At 46.1% G+C, this 22,903-nt stretch overlaps 1 protein-coding gene and 1 long non-coding RNA gene across 11 annotated transcripts in view; one reads left to right on the top strand and one right to left on the bottom strand.

Moving 5' to 3' along the window:
* Positions 1–1,974: 1,974 nt before the first annotated feature.
* Positions 1,975–22,844, bottom strand: LOC125642060 (uncharacterized). Its single transcript, XR_007358259.2, has 3 exons — positions 22,620–22,844; positions 4,195–4,290; positions 1,975–2,242 (listed from the first exon to the last, which is right to left on the bottom strand). It is a non-coding gene; the product is annotated as an uncharacterized LOC125642060 (long non-coding RNA).
* The window catches only part of ST6GAL1 (ST6 beta-galactoside alpha-2,6-sialyltransferase 1), a 104,038-nt gene continuing 101,250 nt past the window's right edge, over positions 20,116–22,903 (top strand). For 5 of the 10 annotated variants that reach the window (XM_048862738.2, XM_048862732.2, XM_048862731.2 and 2 more), the window contains exon 1: positions 21,071–21,296. The gene's annotated coding sequence lies outside the window, so the exon portion shown is untranslated. Of the gene's footprint in view, positions 20,541–20,832; positions 21,043–21,069; positions 21,297–22,903 lie in introns of those variants that run through there. The other 5 variants (XM_048862743.2, XM_048862734.2, XM_048862733.2 and 2 more) reach the window with 3 other exon arrangements.

Raw genomic sequence — 22,903 nt, 5'->3', positions numbered from 1 at the left:
AGGATATTTATTGATGTGACTGGAACTTTGATAAGATCTTTAGCTTGAGGAGCAATATCACAATGCATCTTTGAATAAAATGTTCATCTCCCATCCTACTTCTGCACTCAAATCACCTTGAGATCAGGCTTCTAGGTGCTGTGCTGTCGAGATTGGGAATTCTCAATATGTGAGATGATCAAGCCTGTTCACTATAGTTATTTATAATCTCTGATGAAATCATTAGATATTTTTGGGACTTCCTGGCAGCAAATTCCATTTCTATTTGCTCTATAATGTACTTGGAACTCTGCTGTATGAATAAGATCTGTCATCAGCTTTTTGACTATACACTATGAACTATGACATTTGGAACACAACACTTCAGAGTCACATCCACTAGCAAGAGGATCAACAAACTCAAAAGTGTTCAGAACAAGTTTCCAAAGTTTCAGCAGCATTACACAATTATGATTTGGTCATCTATAAAGATGAACTAGAGACAGGTTCAGTTCATTTATTTTAAAAAGGAGTTAAGAAGATTTTAATTAACACCGCTGCCTGTGGACAATCTTGAATATGGGCGGGGGGCGGAGTGGGGACGACCACATTTGCTTTCTGTAAAATGTTGCTGCCTAATCTCTATTTTTCTAGTATTCATGTAAACTAATTTAAAAAAAAATGTCAATTCTGAAGGATATTTATTAACTTGACTAGGAGTTTGCTAAAATCTGTGGCTTAAGGGGCAAGACCCCAATGGATCTTTGACTAACATGGTCTTTCCCCATATCAAGATTACAGCCATTTTCCTCTGGTCAGGTACACACATTGGTCAGCTCACGCACCACTAGGGGCAATAGTTCTTAAATACAGACCAGTGTCTCAGTTATCTCCATGAATTAAAATCACAGGCACATTGTCCATGACTCAGTCTCCCAGAGGTGAGTATTCACTTGTTAACATTTCCCGGAGAGAGTTTGTCTATAAATCATTAGTTGCCCTTGCTAACGTTGCAGCTTGGGGCATTGGAGATCCAGTCTCCATCTTTTTCCTTGGCAATTTGGATAGTCTCTTCAGTGGGATTCTTCCCACACCTCCTTTTCTCCAGATTGTCCTAGAGCTGGATTTTAAGGCACCTCGATGTGCACATCACAGGGAGCACTGCTGAGATGAATGTGGATGGTGCCCGAAGAAACAAGAGGTGACTGCCCTCCCCAGCAGTCCCACGATGGGACCACTGGCAGCCACCACCGAGTGTCTGCCCAGCCACCAGAGATGTGAAGTCACAGAAAAGAACAATATTCCCTCTATACAGATATTAAATATCAACACCCCCAGGACCCCCAGTGCCTCCCTAAGTAGCTAGAACCATTCACTAGGAGAACAAAGTATTAGTACACAAGCTAACTCTACTCTGTAATGTGGTGGTTTCAGAGGAATTGTAGGAGTGTAACCAAGGACAGAATTTGGCCCAATGACATACAGCTGAGCAGCTGCTCTATATCCTCAGTCATCCACTGCTTCTCAGTTACATAGTCCAAGAAGCAACATAAGGAGGAGCCAGGAAAGAAGGATCCGTCTTTAGTCAACCAAGTTTGAATATTCTTATTTTTAAGGACTGGGGAGATTTAATGGAGATCTAATGACTACTCAGGAAGGAAGATGGTTGAAGTACAACAATATGGCTTTGCCATCCTGCCTCATAAGGGCTCTGAAATGTGCACCAAAGGGCCATTAAAGACCATAACACTTAACACCTAGATAGTATTTAGATCCCTACATGTGAAAGCATTTCACAAAAGGAGGATAAGTTTAATAATCACCATTTTCTACTGTGGAAACTATTTCGAGAAAGCTCAGTGCTTCTCCAGTTCACACCATACAGCATGAAAGACCTGGGAAAACAATTCAGTTCAGCTTAAACCTGAGCTAACAGACAAAGTAAAGTGAAAAAAGCCACTCAAACAAAATTAAGAGTACACAAACTGGTTTAACTAAGCTGGTTTAAATGCACACTTTAGTTAAGCTGGTGCAACGCTCCATGTAGACAAGGCCAACCTCTACGGCTGTGCAATTAACAGTGTGCAATATACCTTGTTTCCTCACAAAGGATCTCTCTGGTGGAGAGAGTGAATGGATAATACAAGAGACAGGAAAGATGGAACCATCCAAAGTCCAGGCCTACATATCATCAGCCTTGATGTTAATAAGGAGGCAGCAGTGGCAAAGAGTGGTTGATGGCACTCATTGTGTAATCCTGAACCTGGGAAACAAAACACCAACAATTATACCAAGGCCATATTGACTGTGCCTTTAAACTCTACAGTCAGCACTTACAAACCTAGGTGTCTAAAGTTAGGCTCTTAAATCCATATTTAGGCATCTGAATTAAACTTCCCGGTTGCCAAAGGCTCCCAGTTCCCACTGAAGTCAGTGACAGAGGTAGAGGCTCAGCACCATGAAAAATCAGGCTGTTTACTTAGTTTCTTAGATGTAGATTTGGGTGTTTGACTTTCAGTACCCAAGTTTGAAAATATTGACCCAACACCCTGCATTTCCCTGTTCCTCCGTGTGGCTCTGCCTGGTCAGAAGGGAATTAGCAACATGGGCCTCTAATTCTGAGAATTTCAGGCTTCATGTACATTAATTGACCTTTAACACACAATGGAGAATGTACGGCTCTTCACAGTGTAATGGAGATATTTAGGTTAGATAATAGGAAAAATTTCCTAACTCTAAGGATAGTTAAGCACTGGAACAGGTGACCAAAGGCGGTTGTAGAATCCCCATCATTGGAAGTTTTTAACAACAGGGATAGTCTAGGTTTACTTGGTCCTGTCTCAGTGCAGGTGGATGGATCTGATAACCTCTTGAAATCCCTTTCAACCCTACATTTCTACAATTCCCCATTGACGTGGCATAATAAGCAACTGAGGGCTCTTAATACTGTACTAATGCTCCCCATCATTTTAGAGACATACATAAGTGTTCTCCTTATTTCTGTGACTATATCAAAAAGAAAATTCTAATTTGTTAGCCTACTGCTTGGTGTTATACCCTTGGAAATACCTGTTGTGTCTACACTGCCCTGCAGTTTGGATTATGAGGGTGTGAACAGCTTTGTGCACAAAGTGCTGTGCTGTAACTCCTCTGTGTGGATGCTGCAGGTGTGAACTTAAAGATCCTGCGTTTGCACTAGTGTACACATATCAAGCTAGCTGGGCCTTGGGTCCTGGTACACAGCAGTGAATGGGTACTGCACAGCTGCCTACTGCCCCAACCCTGGGACCAGGTGGGAGGGGAATGTGCAAAACCTGGGCTCCACTTCCTGGAGCAGAGCCGGGATGCAACACTGAACAGAATCACCCTCTCTTTAAAAAACAGATTGGCCCTTGTTTGCTGCCAACACTTGTGGTCCAAAAACTGCTTCATTTCGTACTGGCAGGGCGGATACTGGGACTGCTGCTAATATGCAGCCTGGGCTGCTTGAGGCTCCTGGTAAGTAATGTCAGGCCTTGCAGCTTCAGAGCCACTTCCTCCACCAAATCCTCCTGTCATGGCATGACCTAGTGTGTGTCCTACAGCTGAGCCTACTGCTACTCCTGCAGCTGTTGTAGCCATCTGTGCCATCAGACCAGGCTGCCTTGGTGCAGCAGCAGAAGATACTGCAGATGCAGGGGCAGGTGCTGGTACTGGAGCACGCGCTGCAGAGCTGTTGGTAGGATCTTGCTGGGTTGCTTTATGCAGATTCTCTCTATCAGGAGTGATGGAGACCCAGTGCCTCTGTCTGTACTGTCCTGTTTTTGTGTAGCACCTACAATTATGGGGTCTTCGTCAATTACCAGGGCTGCTAGGCACTATGGTAATACCATGAGAAATAAGAAATCTGGTAATCATCTCTTATTTACTTTAGGGATCAATAATTGACAGGTCATGAGCAGGTTTATCTCCTGTTTAAAGGTTAGTGGATATCAAAGAAGTATGGGGCACAGACCAAGAACCGCAATGCTCACTGGTGGCAAAATCCTTTTGCCTCTATAGCCAGAGTCACTTCTGCCATTGTATCTAATCCACAGTACGATCCTCTGAGGTCAATTTTCTTGCTCTGAATTTCTACCTCATTGCACTTAACACCCGAGAACAGGATTTGGCCTGAAGGCTCAAACCTTCCCTTAGCAACCCAAGGAAAACATCTATGTCCTCTTCCCATCATACCTGGAAAATGCTCTGCAGCCCTTTTGGAGTGGGCTGGGCCTCCGTAAACCTCATCAGTATTTCATCCAGAGCAGCCAGGACCCCAGTGTACAGAGTCTGAAACAAGAGGATAAGCTCAGATGAATGTTTTCTGAGCCAGACACTTGTGGCCATGTCGAAGGGGACAATAGGGCTAACGTTCCTTGTTAGTCGAAGAGCTTCAAAGAGGGGCAGTAGTGAGGAAAGTGGGATTTTGGGGGTACTATCCCTTTAAAAGAAGCAGAGGAAGGAATGTTGTAGCTTGAAGGTTCTGTGATAACTGAAGCAGGAAAGTACATAGTTGGCTTGAGGCAGGAAACTGCCAAAAGTGCAGTAGGAAAAAACAGTCAAAGAGGGAGAGGCAGAGTAGCTCAGTCAGTTAGAGGCTGGCTGAGGTAACAGACAAGGAGAAGCTTCTTGGGATTGAGTATCTTGCACAGAGCGGAGAAAGGCCTAGTAATTGGGGAAGAAAAGAAATGTGAGCCCCAACAGATTCAGAAACCTGGTGTCTCTTCTTCATCTACCCCCAGGGGCCTGATTGTGTCACTCGACCTTCATTTTCCCCTCCTGGGGAGGAGAATTGGCTATGTCACAAGTGGGGTTGAGACCCATCTCTTGGAAAGGACCAGCTGCCTTGTGCCATCCATCTGATATTCCGTTTCCATGTGCAAATGCCCATTTACATCCACAAGCGTTGGTTTTGGAAAAGCAAATGGATACACGTTTAGTGGCTCTTTACAAAAAGCTGTCCTTGATTGTCCCAGTCCAAGAAGCCTGTAACAGCTTGCGTCACATCAGAAAAGGTAGGAACTTCACCAGCTACCTCTGAGCTAGCAGGAATCTCACTAAGGGGACATTTGTTCATTGCCCTGAGGTTAAACTGTTAGGACATAAGCCAACTAATGTGTAATTATAGCTCATCACCCCCCAGTCATGGCCTGTTGAGAAGTGGAGTCTCTAAGCAGTCCACAGGCTCTTCCATATGAAATTCTGCAAGGAGCAAGTGAGAGGCATACAGAAGCATCCGTTTAATACTAAAATCCTGCAAAAGTGAAGCAAATGAGCTTTCCAGCCCACACACAGCCTTCTGGGCATGCCCTACAGCTAAATCCCTGCCATTGAAAGCCAGAATACTTTATGGGGGATGGGAGAACCCCTCAGATAATAGGGGGAAATCATTGAGAGAGACCAGGGAGTGTCCACCCAAAAATATAATTGAATTTCCTGAGTGAGAATTGTACCAGAATGCTCCTGGGTCCATGCTGGACTTTACCAAAAAGGGACAGCATTGTTGGTTTTTTTAATTAAAACTCTAGAACATATGAGCAAGACACAGCAATTTTCTACTCAGCTGTAAGCTTTTCCAATGTACTATGTGTTTCAAAAGTAATTATTGTATTTGTAGTCGTGCAGTGTTTTATAGTAAGTGCTCCTGGTGCTCACTCTACAGAGCATACTTTGCTTTCATACACTAGTCAATAGCACTTGACACATTCTTCCATTAGAGCCAGCTGCTAAGGCAGAAAAGTAAGAAAAATAGTTCTGTTTTCTACCTTGAGTGCATTCAATTTATCATTTGTGGGACTAGAAAGTAACCATACAACAACACAAGTTGTTTGCCCCTTCCTCTGCTAAAAAAATCAGTGGGTTTACGGCCTGCTTTTTAGAGCTATTGTGGTCTGTTCAAAGTCAGTAGGAGCTGCACGTACTCAGTATCGGAGTATCAGACCTTACTTTTACATGAGAATGTGCATTAGATATGACAACCATACGTTGGCATGAGAATGTAAGCAGCACTGTAGCAAGGCTGCTGACTCACCAGCGTGACTCCTCCTGCTGGTCAGTCCAGGAATTAGCTTATCCAGCTCAGGAGCACCCTCCTCTGGCTGGTTTCTTCCTGCCCTTACCTGCCCCTCTGCAGTCCCTTTATTTCCACCTTGTGTAGGCCCCACGTACCTCCTGGACTATGGTGCCCCTTACCTTGGGGTGTTGCCCCTCAACCAGGAAACCCCACTCCCTTGAGCCCATCTCGCCTCAATGACGCACTACCAGTCTGCATCTAGCCCCATCCCTCAGGGGCAAACTGCAGTCTGAAGTGGCCACTCGTCATTGGCTAGGGGGTTGGACCTGCTGCCTTTCCCTGCAGCCCCAGTACCTCCTGTCAGGCCTCAGTCTGGAAGGTTGCCAGGCCTGGGCTCCCCAGCTCAGCCTGCCTCTTCCCCAGCACTGCTCTATTGAAGGTACCCTGTGCTCCCAAGCAACCCCATCCTTCCCACCCCAAGGCTGGAGTGAGACTCTGTCTCCTACCTAGCTCACAGCCCTTTTTATACCAGCCCTACCGGCCTGGATTGGCTGCTACCTGCCTTTGCCTGATTGGCTCCTCGGGGCAGACCTTTCCTAAAGCTCGTTTTAACCCCTTTCTCCCCGGAGCAGGGTGCTCGCCCCACTACAAACACAACGTGTGTATTTAAAAAATATTTTATTTCTATGATTTTAGTTCAATTAATTAAAATGCAGATGGCTCAAAGGGAAATACTGAATCATCTGTCAGGTGAATGCAGCTTGAATTTCCAAGGCATTAATGGAACCAGATTAGTTGAGACACAGGATGGTTGAAAGACTCTGTTATCTAATACCCTACCTCCTCTTTCCAACTTCGTACAAACACTTCATTCCTAGAAGCACAGCAATCATAAGTCACAACATGTAGCTGTTGCATAATGGATGAATCTATCACAGAAGCATGAGGAAGGAAAGGTTCCTTCTCAGTTTCCTGTATAATATCAGTCTCAAGAGCTGATTTTTTAAAAGATGCATATCTTTTATAGGAGCTGCACATGGGTATCTTCTAAGATGAAAATACAGTAAGAGGCATAATCCTGCAGCAGGAGAGAAACTCAGTAATGCAGTGCTGCTCTGGCTATTGTGAGTGGTTAGAGAACTCCAATGCTTGGCTGCTCCTCCCGCTGCCACAAGGGGAAAGCATGATCGAAGACAAGCCCAATAATACTTAAGTTTACTCCTGAATTTGCAATGTTCACATAGATTTGGAACTGGGCCAGACAAGTCTGCTCATTCCCTAGCTTCAAGTGGAAGCTAAACAGGAACGGAGGCCCAGATCCATGAAGGGACTTAGGTGTTGTGTTGAGGTGCCAAACTTTTAGACTGCTAGAATCCACAAAGCCTAAGTTAGCTGCATAGGCTCCTACAGAGTGAATTGGAAGAGACAGGAATCTTAAAATGTGGTCCACAAAGCCAGCCAATAGGAGATTTTTGACCAGAGGGTGTACTAAGTCCTGCCCCTCTCACTGAGATGGGCGCCTGGGTGCAGGGAGGTGCCTATGTCAGTTTAGCAATCCAAGAACTGGGGGAAGGTAGGCAGTCAACCACCTAACTAGCATGTGGGACCCAAAACAAAATGGGTTGGTGGGAGGGGGAGGACCTCCCTTATAACCGTTAGCCTAGTAGATAGGGTACTCACTCTGGATATGAGAGACCTCTGGTTCAAGCCCCCCTTCCTTCTGAGGGGAAGGAATGTGAACAGGGACCAGCCACCTCTCAGGTAAGTCCCCTAACGACTAGGCTATACAGTTATTTTCACTCTCTCTGGCCCAATTCATATTTTATTATTCAATTATTTAATTAAAGTGGAACAACTTCAATAGGAAAGACTGAGGGTGATCCACATCAGTGTCCACTTCCTATTTAATTCCTCTGTGTGCCAATGATAACATCTCTGACAGAGACAGAAGAATTTACTTGGCCAAACTTAGGACTCTCTCAAATGGTAGATTCTAGAATTAGAACAAAAGTAAAGTACTTGAGGTTTGAGTTCTAATTAGGCTCTAGTAAAACATGAGTCTTAATTTCTTAAACTGTTTCCTTGGGAATCCTAAATGTTAAGGGCAATATTTTGCTTCATTTACTGATACTATGTAATGCTTAGCAGTACCTCAATGGGAACACTTGCATGGATAAGTTACTCAATAGGAGTAAGGGTTGCAGAATCTGTCTCTAAACTTTCACAGTTTGCAATTTACAAATGAAGTTTCAGCTACTTGACTATCTTACATATGATTTCAATATTAGAATTTGTCAAGTGTGTTGGAAATGTAAAGTTTGAACTGCTAGCTATTGAATACTAAAAGAGCATTTGGGAGATTGCTAATGTCTTACTGAAACAAATAATAAAATCCTCCCCAAAACCACTGTCTTTCCATCAGACAGAAGAACCATGGGTCCTACTGTCTTTGGATATTTCTGCAATTTTTTCTGGTATGGTATTGCACAATATTATTCAACTGATAATTTTTTTTAAAACAAAAGCTTAACTCAAACAGGTGTTTTAAAGTAAGAAAATAAAATGTAAAGTTCCAACAGCCCTGTTAACTCTTGCAACATCTGGGCATTTTGGCATATACTTAAAAACATAAGATGAGCTCTTCATGTGGTGACAATTGACTGTTTGCAGTTGAGCTGTGCTGCTTTACACCAGCTAATGATCTGGCCTGTTAAGTATGCAGGTTGATAAACTACAGTTAACAAGATAAATACAGAAAACATACTGCCTATGATCTTTGAACTATATTAGACCAGCTGGTCTCTCCATGATTAGCCTCAATAAAGTTTAAAGTGAAAGGAATGTTTGTTTCTTTAATGCATGCATAAACATATTTTATCTCTAGGCACCAGCCCTCATGTGCCAGACACATCCATTAACCAGTGTATTCCCATGCAGCTTGAGAATGTGACCACACAAGGCATCCTTCATGGCCATTGCTGTAACAGATTCTGAACCAGCAAGAGATATGTTTGGTGGTTGTCTGTATGCAGACCCCAAAGAATCATTGCTGTCAAGCTCTTCCCTCCCCAAGTACTCCCCCTTCTCCTCATATATATTGTGAAGCACACAACCTGCCCCAATCACATGTATGGTGTTAAATGAGTGTGTAAGCAGTGCCATCTTTCTTTCCATTGGCCAATGAATGGCATAATCCATCACTTGCTCAGTGTGCAGTGAACTTCCTCTTGTCCTGTTAGTGTAAATCAGAATAATGCTTTGTCAACCAGGGCAGCAGAGGGTATGCTGAGTCAACTAAAATCGGTGGAAAAGGTCAGCCCATTGATAACTGTATTGAGGGGGACAAAGTACCAACTTGCCCATGTTGAGACAGGCTGGACCTTCAGAACACCTTGGCATTACACACCCTGCCTGTTCATCTGATGTAGACATCCATGAATGTGTTGTGGTGTCCCAAAGGCATGCATAATGGAGTAGTATTCTTTGCTCTTCATGTATTCATTTGCTTCAAAGGGTGAGCACAGGATGGTTATATGTGTACCATGAGTACCACTGGTGCTGCTCAGGTACCCCATCTGCTTAAACCTTGCAATTATTTTGGGAATATTTCAAATACTTTAAGTGCAACTGTACACCAGGCTAAATCACTTCCAATACAGCTTCAGCAAACATACCTGCAACTTGGTTCCGCCTTTCTGAAATAGGATAAAACCATTTTTACTCAACCATTCTATTTCCTTGTGTACACGAAACTTAACTGTTTTTTTTTTGCTTAGGCTCAAAATCTGGATGTGTGCAGTGCTCTGACCATACTTTCTCATGTGAAATAAAGTTGGTTTATTATTGTATTTGCTATTCAGAATGTTTTGATTGCCTTGGCTTGGTTGACTTTGCCTTATGGATTCTTAAAGTTATAGCTTTTGAAACCATTTTTGGTTAGAGGTTGTGTTGACTTTCTAATTTCTAATTCTAATTCTAATCTAAAACAAATATAAAAAGAAAGAATGCTGTCACCTCAGTCTAGTTGTGGGGGCAAAAATAAAGTTCAACCATAAAAGCTGTCTAAGGTTTCTAGCTCAGAAACAGGACTTTGATGAAAGAAATGGCAAAACTTCTAGAGAACTGGAGATGCTTCGGGACTGTTTTGTATTAACGTGCCCCCGTTTGTGATGGGGAGGGAGGAATGAAGGGGTTGATGTGAGTCAGCATGAGTTAGATGGCACTAGAGCATGATGGTATATGCAAAGAGTCATTGTGGTGTAGGAGCATAATTATTGTATTCATTCCTAACCTGGTACTGTTCATTTCTCCTAACTACAGTATATAACCCTTTGACAAGTGTGGCTGCTTTGCCTCTTATACATTATACCTGCCAGCTGTTCTGGCTCAGTTGGGAATCTGTGGATTTATAACCTCCATCCCAAGCGTTTAAAGTTTCGGTCATGTTATGGTTGCCTGCTACCTCCATTTAAACAAACCCCATGTGGGATAGTTGTGCATCCCCTCTTCCTGTCTTAATGACCTGTCTTGAGGAGAGACTGCTCTTGTCATCTGCACAGTGAAGAGACACCTACCAGTTTTGCAGACTTGCTGGCTTTAAAGGTCCTGTACTCTCTATCCCAGTGAAATTTTTGTGACTTATCCTGGCTGTGACTAAATATCCTGGCTGCCACTGAGCAAATAAAGCTTCCTTGGGGTGGAGGTAATCCTACGGTTGTAGCATTGCAACCCTTCAGGCAGTGTATTTCTGGCAAATTAGTCTAAGATCCCACCTGCACTGTAACATCTACTGTGGAAGGAGATCTTACCTTAGAGAAGTGGTTCTCAAACTAGGGCCGCCGCTTGTTCAGGGAAAGCCCCTGGCGGGATGGGACAGTTTGTTTACCTGCCTTGTCTGCAGGTTTGGCCGATCGCGGCTCCCACTGGCCGCGGTTCGCCGCTCCAGGCCAATGGCGGCTGCGAGAAGGGCGGCCAGCACATCCCTCAGCCTGCGCCAGCCCCCATTGGCCTCCCACAGTGGGAGCTGTGATTGGCAGAACCTGCGGACGTGGCAGGTAAACAAATGGGCCTGGCCCGCGAGGAGCTTTCCCTGAACAAGCGGTGGCCCTAGTTTGAGAACCACTTCCTCAGAGTATTCCCCTCATATGGTTAGGTCTTGCACTATAGATGAGACCAAACTATGTTCCAGAATTGTGATACATCCTTTTTACTTTGCAGGACTAGAGCCTTATTTGGGAACATGATTAAAACATGGGTTGGTCCTGTCACATTGTAACACTGACATGTTTTAACTGGTTCTGAGAACAAAGTAGATTTTGTACTAATATTAGCTGGGATCTTAATCTCAATTGACTGAAGTAACTTTAACTGCTCATTTTCTACTGTAATGTATTTTCTAACCTCCCAGAAATGCATGGCCTGTCACAACTTGTTTGCTTAATTATAAAAGGCTAATTGAACATGTTCCATCCTAATTAGCTAACAAGAAGGGATAGAAAAGCACCCAAAAGGCCAAGGTTCTGTTAACCCTTAAAAGATATTGGTTCCTGTCTAGTCTAAACAATATCATGGGCATTGATTGTCACTGAGTTAAAAGTATATTTAACAATAAACACCTCTCTCTTCCCCATATTTTATATGTTTTGGTACTTGCATGTGACTGGGAAGGTTAGCTTTACGCCATATATATAATGCAGCTACGATCCTGCTGGCAGAAACCATACCAGACAAACCCCTTATTCAATCAAAATCCAACACACACTTTCACTCTCTCTCTCTGTTAAAAGGTGAATGAGGTGCCTAAGGGTGGGGAATTGATATTTTTGGGTAGACAAAAACATAGTATAGAAAAAAGTTGTGCGAGATTCCCCATACACACGTTGCCTGACTTGCAACATCCCTCTTCTGTGCCAGTACTTTGCTCTGAGTAAAAATATACAATTGGGCAACGTCCTTGTGATGTGGAAAGAAGTTCTCAAAACCTAAGGTGAGACCATCTTACCTACTTTCATTTCAGAGCAATGGCAGGACTTGAACTCAGGACTCCTGGGCTATGTCCATGTTAGAAAATGACACATATGTTATTTCCTCAGCAACAATGGAGCTTTGCTGATGGTACTGACAGCATATGCACAAAGTGTAGATTGGGCTCTGAGTGGGGTTAAAGGACATGGATTTAAAAAATGCCTCCAGCCAGTATACTACACACCAGTGGTAGCACTGTTGCAACTCTCCATTGCTGAAAGATGTTTCCTAGTGTAAACACATCCCAGAAGTGAGAAACCAGATTATGGAGCATCTAATCCCCTCTAGTCTGACCTCTGGGTTTGTTTTATTTGGCGCTAATCCTGCAGTCCTTACCAAAGTAAAGATCTAGTTTCATTAAGGATCAAAAGTCTAGGGGCTGTTACATTCTTTTCATTTAACTCTGGACATTTGACTCTTTCTACTTCTTCATGATTCTTTGCATAGTCTGGCTCCTGGAAGTCAGTGCTTTCAGGGAAACCTTTACTCTTCTCCAGTATACTGCAACTCACTGACACAGATTTTGTAAATAGATCGGTTTCTCCTGTCTCCCCTTCAGGCGGTGTTATCTGTAACTGCAATCAGAGATAATGTAATCCTCTTAGGTTGCTGAGTGTATAATGTGAATAATTCAGCACCAGAGTGACATCAGGTTACTATCTATCAGTTACTGCTACTGCAACCTGCAAAATATCTTGTTTTTAATTGCTTACTAAAACCACGAACAGGAAATATAAATTTATAATGAATTGTGTGCTTAGGTAGCTTTGCCCTACACCATGTGACCCTGCTAAGAGGCAACATCATAGTTCAGAACTTTTCCCCTAAACCAACAAAATATACATAAATTAACTCTGCAAAATCAATATGCATACTTGCTTTTATTCTGGCTACCCATAGACGCATCTACAAACCCCGTGCACAGATTTCTGCTGTCAGAAGTAGGACATCTCCATGCATCTGAAGAAGTGGGTTTTTTACCCATGAAAGCTTTTTCAAGACTTTTTTTAAAACTTGTAACTGTTGTGTCATTTTCTTTGGGCAGCATAGAAGGAGGGGAATTTGAAAGATGAAAAGGTAGTTGTGGACTGGAGATGGGAGAGCGTTCCATGTACGGGCGAGTGGAAATGCATGATATAATTGTGGAAGAAACAGGCAACTGCATTATTGAGGCTGGCATCATTGGTGGAGCATGGTGAGTGATGCCATAGGAGAGACTAGAGCTAATGAACATCGAAATTGTGCAGAGCCATCTATTAACTGTGTGTCATATCTCATCTCTTTTCATGGGAGGAAGGCTATGGCTCAGAGCTACTAAAACACAGAGTTTTAAGCACAAAAAAGTTTGGAAAAATACTCAGTTAAGGATCTCATTCTGACCTCGATCCTTTCATAGTGGATCTGCAACACAGTTAGGCACAAGCAAAAGCACTTCTGCCAGAAGAACTGCACAAACTCAGCCTTTCAATCATCCCATTTTTTAGGTTCTGATTGGTTGTTAATGCTTCCCCTTCACTTTTGGCAGTGGGATGTCATAGGTTCTGTACCTCTTTTCTAGCACTTCTCTAATAGAGGTGACCCATGCTATAGAGCAAGTCAAATGCTGTCCCCAGCAAAATCAGATTTCCAAAGAATTGCACAGGCCTGAGTGAGGGCATTATTTTGGTCATGTGCCAAGGATCTCTTGAGTTCCAGAGTTGATGTTTTTGTGACAACAGTTGCTCCATTAGCAGCTTGTTTGGAGGATAATTTATATATAGTTTACAAAATATATTTATGCAGATAATCATATTTACTTGTGCTTGTATCAACCTTGATAGAGGAAGAGATATGAAGTGTGATTCCGAGCAGTAAAAACCTGCAGTTGAGTAGCTTTTTTCTCTCTCTCCGCTTCTGAAGAAAGAGTAGCATGAGCCACACTTTATGATGCTATATATGGGCTATATTTTGCTCTTGGTTGCCTGTTGTACACCCCTCTCACACAGCTTCTGCCACAAAGTGCACCATCAGTTCTAACATCAGCCAAAACATCCAGCACGACTGGCAGAGAGGGGAGCCAGAAAAGCTCCCAAAAAGGGGCTGTCCACAGTAAGCCAACAAGCCAAGGAAAGTTATTTGGCTGCAGCCTGATTACAAAATACTGTTAAGGTCTACAATACACTTCAAAATAGAATCATGTTGTAATCAAGTTAGAGGACAACTGTGCTGTAACCAGTTTCCCTGACATGGTTGTATTTTTGTCATATACACAAGGTCACTTGCACTAGGGAAAAGGTGCAGAGTCTTTTCCAAAAAGTCTTCCTATGGGGGACAGGAGGGGGGCTTTATGGATTGATCCAAGAGTGTTGTTATGGGAGAGAAGGGAGAAACTTTTGTACAACAATAGACACCCTAAATGCCCTCATTATCATCGAGAAAGACCCTACTGTAGTACATACTTGCAAGGGAATAATTAAGTTTATTGCTGGAAGAGCAAGTAGAATGGCCTGGCTCTTCATATTTAAATTCCAGTTCTACTAACCATGTCTGCTGGCAGGGACAATGGCAGGCCATGTCTACACTACCCCCTATGTTGGCAAAACTTTTGTTGCTCAGGGGTGTGAAAAAATACACCCCTGAGCAACATAAATTTTGCAGGCATAAGTGCTCTTGTGCACAGTGCTATGCTGGCAGGAGACACTCTCCCACTGATATAGCTACCACCGATCATTTAGGTGGTTTTATTGTGTTAACAGAAAAGCTCTTTCCTGTCAGCATAGACGGCTACATGAGCAATCTTACAGTGGCACAGCTGTATCTGTATAGCTCAGCTGCTGTAAGCTTATTAGTGTAGACATGGCCTTAGTGAAGGTCTTGGATAGTGGAATAGAAGCAGGTCATATGACTTTCTAGTGCAATATCAGAAAGAAGGTAGAGGGGGGTGTGATCTTTTTGTCAGAGGCACCTGAGTGTTGTTGGCATGAATGCATCTATTGTTAAGCATAGATCTACTGTTGATGATGGAGTCTCGTTTTAATGTGGCTGATTGAGGATTCTGCAAAAACTATGGGTGAAAAGCAATGTCAGACCAATGCAAGAACTGCAAACACAGTATTACCAACCTCAAATGTTCAGAAAGCATGAATCAGGCTCTCCAAAAATCATGAGTTTGGCTTTAAAATCATGAGATTATGATGTAAAAATAATACATTTGGGGTTCTTTTTTATTTGCCATCTGCTTTTTGAGTTTTTAGGGTGCATTGGGGTCTCATTTTGAAGTTTTCTCCACAGCCATGAGGGCTAGAAACTTACTTTTTCTTTAAGAATGAAGGTTGAAATCCTCATATATCCACTTGAGTCCAGGAGCTGGGGCTTTAAGAAAAACAATAATTCTCATGGGACTCATGACTAAATCATGAGAGTTGGCAACACATTGACTTAAGTGCTATGCCTTTAGGGGAGATGGAGTTGGTGTAGTGGGCGAGTTACACTGGTGGGAGCTGCATTTTAGGGCATGGCTACACTTGCAGCTGTAGAACGCTGTGAGTTAAACCAGCCCTCGGAGAGCGCAGTAGGGAAAGTGCTGCAGTGTGTCCACACTGTCAGCTGCAAGCGCACTGGTGTGGCCCCATTTGTGGCACTTGCAGTGGCATTGGCAGCGGTGCATTATGGGCAGCTATTCCACAGAGCACCTCTTCCCATTCTGGCGCTGTGGCTTGTGGGAAGGGGTCATTGGGTGCGGGGCATTCGTGTCCTGTCCCAACCCCCCATGACGCATCGCTTCACATCCCAGCAATCCCTGTGCTTCCATCCACATTTGGCGCCATCTTTCAACACTTTTTGTACTATGCGCTCTGTCTTCCCTTTCGTTCTGTGGGAATGGATCCCGAAGTGCTGAGGAATATGCTGATGGGTCTCGCCAGCACGTCACGTTTTGCAGTCAAGTTATTCCTTAAGCTACAAACTGACAGTGAGGAGTCCGAGGATGATGTCGATTCACATCACGCATACGGCAAGAGATTGCTTGTGGCATTCACGGACATGCTCATCACCGTGGACTGCCGCTTTTGGGCTCGGAAAACAAGCACTGAGTGATGGGTATCACATCATCATGCAAGTCTGGGATGACGAGCAGTGGCTGCAGAACTTTTGGATGAGAAAAGCCACTTTCATGGGACTGTGTGATGAGCTCGCCCCGACCCTGTGCCGCAAGGACACGAGATTGAGAGCTGGTCTGCTGGTGGAGAAGCGGGTGGCTATTGCAATCTGGAAACTGGCAACTCCAGACAGCTACCGATCGGTCACTAACTAGTTTGGAGTGGGAAAGTCGACAGCTGGAATCGTGTTGATGCAAGTTTGCAGGGCCATTAATCACATCCTGCTCAGAAGAACCGTGACTCTGGGTAATGTGCATGACATTGTGGCTGGCTTTGCACAAATGGGTTTCCCAACTGCGGAAGGGGGAAAGATGGGACACATATTCCAATTCTGGCACCAGCCCACCTAGCCTCTGAGTACGTTAATTGGAAGGGGTATTTCTCGATGGTTCTCCAGGTGCTTGTGGATCACCGTGGGAGTTTCATTGACTTTAATGCAGGCTGGTCCGGAAAGGTGCATGACGCACGCATCTTTTGGAACACTGGCCTGTTCAGGAAGCTGCAAGCTGGGACTTTTTTCCCAGACCAGAAGATCACCATAGGGGAAGTCGAAGAGCCCATTGTGATCCTTGGAGACCCCGCTTCCCTTTAATGCCGTGGCTCATGAAACCCTACACAGGGAGCCTTGACAGCAGCGAGGAGTGGTTCAACAACAGACTGAGTCAGTGCAGAATGAGTGTGGAGTGTGCTTTTGGCCGTTTAAAGGGCTGCTGGTGCTCTCTGTATGGGAAGCTGGACCTGGCTGATGACAACATCCCCATGGTTACATCCGCGTACTGTACCCTCCATAACATTTGTGAAGGGAAGGGTGAAAGATTCACTCAGACATGGAACTCGGAGGTTCAACACCTGGAGGCTGAATTTGAACAGCTAGAGAGCAGGGCTATTAGAGGGGCCCAGTGCAGGGCTGCAAGGATTAGGGATGTCTTGAGGGAGCAATTTGAGGCTGAAAGCCACCAGTAATGTTTGGTGCCCTCCACAGTGGTTCTAATGTTAGTAGGAATCTGTGTTTGCTACACTGACTTGCAGTGCCTGTTGCTTTCCTGGGCTAAGGTATGTTTTACTTAATGCAATAATAAAGCATGTTTTCAAAGCCAAAAAAGCCATTTATTTAAAAGAAAATCTATTTATTGAAAAGAAACACAACTGCTTGGGAAACAGAAAGGACAAGGGGGTGGGAAATGGTTCAATCACAGATTTGTGTATGTCCTGTTCTCATACTCAGCCTTCCTGTCTGGAGTGCTGTGCAATGAGTGCTGCACTTCAGGCTGGCTAAAATGCATGGTGATGGGGGTTGAGTGCTGTGGGTAAGGGTCGCAGTTTGCAGGGCTGGGTGGTAAAGCTACAGGTGTTGGAGGCAACTGGTGGTGGTAAGAACCCGGATGTTGGGGAAAGTGGGTTGGAGGTGAAATGGCGGCACAAGGGAAAGAGTTTTGGGACAAGAGTTTTTGGCGCTCCACAGTACTTATCAGCTGTTCCGTGCTTTGATGCTGGCGCTCCGCGCTTTCGTGCCAGTGCTCCGCATTCTGCTGGTGGAACCTCCTTTCACTCTCCCTCCACTCCTGCGCTTTTCGATTTTCATGACGGGACTGCTGCATTACTTCATGCAGCATGTCTTCTTTGTGTCTACGTGGCCTCTTCCTAATTCTTTGGAGTCTTTCAGCCGGTGATAACACGGACGGCTGAGATCTCAAGGCTGCATCTGTAAAGGCAAAATGCAACACTTAACAGAGGCAGTATTGTTCACACCAGACAGAGCCAGCAGAGTTCCCCTGTACTTAAAGACAAGCACAGTCTAAACAATAGTAGAATTTGCCTGTCCCAAATTGAGCGCACATAACCCACAGGAGCCCCAAAATGGTAAGCACAGGGTCGAGGGGGACTGATTGTTTCACTGCCGTACTGTCCTCTGAGGTTCTGTGTCTTGGGGAGAGCCAGCAGCTGCAGGGGACCCCTATACTGAACACTGTCCCCACATTTTCCACAGGAGTTCATCCTGGAAGATATCTCGCTGCTGAGGGTGACCTGGGAAGCAAGGGAGAGTCTTCTACTACAATGCGGCTTCCGCCCTGGCCCATATGCAGCTTGCCTGTGTGCAGCAATGGTCCCCCCGCCCCACACGGCACAGTGGCACGGACATGTTAGCCTGACTGGGACAAGGAGCACAGTAGCACTCCCAAGGAACCTGCACAAGTACGTTGCCCAGCTTCTGCATGAGACCTTTGAAGAGATTACTGAGGCCAATTACCGCAATGTGAGAGAGCTCATCACCGCCCTAATCCGCATCTAAGCATGCATGCGGCCCTAACCCTCCTCGCCCCAAGAGCCTGCACCGAACAACTTCCTTCCCAAAATAAAAGCCGCTTACCGGGCACGTCCTCTGGTGTTTGTCCTTCCCCCAAGTGCTGGCCTCTGCGACTGGCTACCTTCCTCCTGGCTTGAGAACAGCTCCTTGCTGCATGCATCTAGGGATGCCGGGGGTGTCTTCCTCCTCCTCAGCACCGTCACTCCTGCTTTCCTCCTTCTCCTGCCTTGTTGAACTGGGCTCTGAAGTGTCCATGGTGGTCCTTGGAGTGGAGGTGGGGTCGACCCCAAGTATTGCATACAGCTCTTTGTAGAAACGGCAGGTTGTGCGCGGGGGCAAAACTGGAGCGGTGGTTTGCCTTGCGGGCTTTGCGGTAGGCATTCCGCAGTTCCTTCACTTTAATCCTGCACTGCAGTGCGACCTGGTCATGGCCCCTTTCCATCATGTCCTTTGATATCTGCCCAAAGGTATTGTAATTCCTACAGCAGGAGCGCAGCTGGGACTGGACAGCTTCCTCCCCCAAACACTGATGAGGTCCAGCACCTTGCCATTGCTCCATACTGGGGATCGCCTGACACGTGGAGGCATGATCACCTGGAAAGATGTGCTGAGAGCACTCCATGCCTTGCTGAGCAAACAGGAAGGGGATTTTCAAAATTCCCAGAGAATTTAAAGGGCGGGTCTGACGGTTGGTCACCTGAGAGCAGAGCAGTAGAGTTCAAAGTGATGACCAAATTGGCTAGAACAGGCATCGTGGGACACTTCTGGAGGCCGATCAGAGCGCATTAACAGACCAGGGCGTCCACACTGGTGCTGCGGCACTCCAGCCGGGGCGCACCAAGCATTATGCCTCTTGTAGAGGTGGATTACCAGGAGCTCTCCAGCTGCAGAGTCAGGGTGCTCTACGTGTCTTGCCAATGTGGACGCATCGTGAGTTAGGGTGCCTGGGGCTGCTTTAATGTGTTCTAACTTGCAAGTGTAGCCATGCCCTAGTGTAGACACTTACAGAGTTAGGTTGATGTAAGATGTCTTAGATTGAACTAACTCTGTAGTTTAGACCAAGGCTTTCATTATCAATAACAATCCATTTCATAGCATGCGTACACTCCCTGCTCCCCAAGCACCCAATAGAAAACCTGCTGTTCTGTTCCCTTTCTGTATCTGTAGTGGTACAAAAGTCTGAAGGACAATATTAAGAGGGGGCAAAAGTATGAATTTTAAAAAAATATTCTCAGTGCAATTCAGTGTGTATCTTGCAACCCAACTGAGAAGGGCGATTCATAGAAAGTAAAGGGGTACTTGTGGCACCTTAGAGACTAACCAATTTATTTGAGCATGATTGGTTAGTCTCTAAGGTGCCACAAGTGCTCCTTTTCTTTTTGCGAAGACAGACTAACATGGCTGTTACTCTGAAACCTGTCATAGAAAGTAGTGCACGTCTGCTATTTGTTTCATTAGTTATTTATTACCGGTACTAATTTCCGTACTTTTCAAATGATACAGCTTCTTTCATGCAAGGCTTGGAAGGTACATTTGTAACAAAAGCTTCATCAGTCCTCCAGTGTCGCCCCGCTCCCCCCGCGCCTCGTGTAATCATTACACTTCGGCTGCCATTGTGACACCAAAGGACAAAGACTGCAGGGGCCAGGGCAGCGGAGAATCAACCCCCCGGCCAACCCGAACAGTCCGGGGGTGCGGGGCATGATGAGAGCGTGGCTGGAGGGGTTTATGCTCCAGCTGAAAGGGGAAGTTGAGGGGGATCTGTTTCATTCAAGGCTCCTCAGCACACTCTGAGCTCTTGTTATCCGCTTCTGGTCTCCACCGTCTTCTCCTACGACCCTGGACTTTCGGACACGCACAAAGCCTCGCCTTGTTGCTGGCCCAGGAGCACTGGCAGCCCTCCGCACCGTTGTTTCCGCTATGCCGGAGGAGCGGAGCCGCACCACGCTGCTTGCCTTGTCCGCCCAGCCCATAGGCACTGGCTGGGCAGTGCGGCGGGGAGAGCCCAGGGGCAGTGGCTGGGGGAGGAGGAGAGGGAGCCCCGCCGCACAGCACTGAGGAGGTAGGTCAGGGTTCAGGCTGCAGCTGGGCGGTGGAAACCCGCCCGGCGGGGCGGGAGGCGTTCCGCTCCTGGGAGTGCGGAGCTCGGTGCCCGCTGGGGGGGGCAGCCCACTCCGGGGGGCGGCCGGGCGGGTTCCCGAGACGCGCCGTCTGCCGCGGCTCAGACAAAGGCGGCAGAGCCCCGCGGCCCGTCTCTGCGCGCCTGCATCGGCCCGGGGAGGGGGCGAGGAACACGGCCGGGGCTCCGAGGGTGGCTGGGCGCTGGCTCCCCGGGGTCGTTTGGACTCTCCCTGGTTTCTGCCCCCGCCCCCGGAGCGGGGAGGGAAACACGTGGGGGCTCTGCTGCCGCCACCCCCCCTGGTGGGGACCGTTGTGCCCCTCCCCAAGGTGGGGGAGCCGGGATTGCGGGGGCTGCAGGGAGGGGAGCGGCGGGGGAACCGGGGAGCCCGGCCACCCCGGCTCGTGGGGAGGGGGCAGCGGTGCGGCACCTCCCCCGGCAGCAGGTAGGCTCAGCGCCGGGCCGCTGTACAGCACCCTGGCCTCCAAGTTTTGCATAACATCCTCCCCCTTCCTGCCCCCCCAGCCCGGGCCGGGCTGCCGGCTTGGGGATGAGCTTGGCTTCTCTCCTCGCTGGCAAGCAACCGGCGAGGACAGGGGCTTGTGAATAGCTGCCAAGTGTCCGGGCGGTAACAAAGGGATCCGCAGACCAGCGGCTGAGCTGCCCGGGCCGTGCTTAGTGCAGCAGCTGCAACCCCAAGTGAGTAGCACCAGCAACTTCTGGGTCTGCTGCAAGGCACCGGGCAGACGTGTGATTGGCACACCCGAGGGAACCCGACCTGGGCTCCGGGGTAGCGGGGCTGGGGAAGAGAGTGGGAGACTTCTCTGGGCACAATGGCATGAGTCTGATTCTGGGCTGTTTGCTCTCTGCAGAGGTGGAAGGAGGGCACTGATCTTGCTAGGGATTTTTTTAAAGCAAAATTTTAATTGCACCGCAAGTTCAACTCTGGACACTGCATTGCTTCCTCTCTCCCGCCCCCTTAAAGCTCATGCAGTTCCCTAGAGAGAAATCCCAGCTGTTATCAAGTACTTTTCAAATAAAATATTGCTATAAATAAATCCATTCTATCAGGAATTGGGCTGCAACATAGTCTAAAAAAGAAATGATTAATCAACTGTTGCTTCTCCAAAAGACCAGCAGTTATTTTCGGTGTAGATTTTAGTGGCAGAAGTCTGTGCTTTTCTAAAACAATATAATTAGTTTATTTTTTAAAGATGAAGAATTAAAAGAAAACAAAAGAAACAGAAGATACCCTTTGTTGTATAGTTGCAAGTTTCCACTTGGAAAGTAATAAAGGGCTAACTGTAGATAATGTTCAAGAGTTGAGATAAACATTTCAACTTGCACATCCAAAGAAAGCAGTTTATGAATTTTTGCTGTGAAAGCCTGATCTTTCTGGATATGCATGTTTGATTTTGAATTTTTAAACTTTGCTCAAAACACTTCCTAGATAAAGGAGTTTGGCATTAATCTTATCCGGGTCCTTCCTTATATGCTAACTGCTGTTCCTGTTACAAAAACTCCCTTGATTTTTGATGTGCTGAATAAGTTGGCAAATGTTGATCATCAGTTCAATATGTAGAAGGAGCAACCCACTGAGATAATGTAACAATCAATACTGCATTTCTATAAGGTCCATGTAGTTTTCCCCTTTTGAATACAAATTTACAATATATTGCCTCCATGGGTCCTGCATTTCCTGGCAGATTTCACTAGCCTCAAAGGCTCACTGTGACCCTCCACATAACCCTTCTCTCTCTAGAGACAAGGGTCACAATCTACTAAGCCATTTTCATCATAAGCCAGCAAGGGAGGTGAGGAGAAGATATCCTTCCGTGCACAGTCTCTGTTATCTCCCAGTCTCAGTGATTAATCAGGGGGCAAAAGAAGGGGGAAGCCCAGGCCCACCCTCTACTCCAAGCTCCAGCCCAGGGTCCCTAATAGTATCAGCTATGGTAGCTGACCTTTTAGAAACATGACATGTACAATTCACTAGGCTACTTCTCCCACAGCAGCGCTCACTTTCTCAAGCTCCACTTCACCCTTACCTCAGGGCCTCTTTCCTTGTGCCTGATCTGGTGTGTACTACTCAGCCTTTCTAACAGCACAACTTCCTCCCACAGCTCCTGACATGCACACCCACCTGACTGGCTGGGAGGCTTTTAACTAGTTTCAGCCAGCCCCTGATTGGCTTCAGGTGTCCCAATCAACCTAGCCTTCTCCCTGCCTTCTGGAAAGTTCTTAATTGGCCCCAGGTGTCTTAATTGACCTGGAGCAGCTGCCATTTCACTTATCTTGGTATCAGG

The sequence above is a fragment of the Caretta caretta genome, chromosome 9, assembly GCF_965140235.1.
Source record: "Caretta caretta isolate rCarCar2 chromosome 9, rCarCar1.hap1, whole genome shotgun sequence".
Classification (NCBI taxonomy): Eukaryota; Metazoa; Chordata; order Testudines; family Cheloniidae; genus Caretta; species Caretta caretta.
Note: the sequence above shows the minus strand (reverse complement) of the source record. Positions and strands in the feature narration are given on the sequence as shown.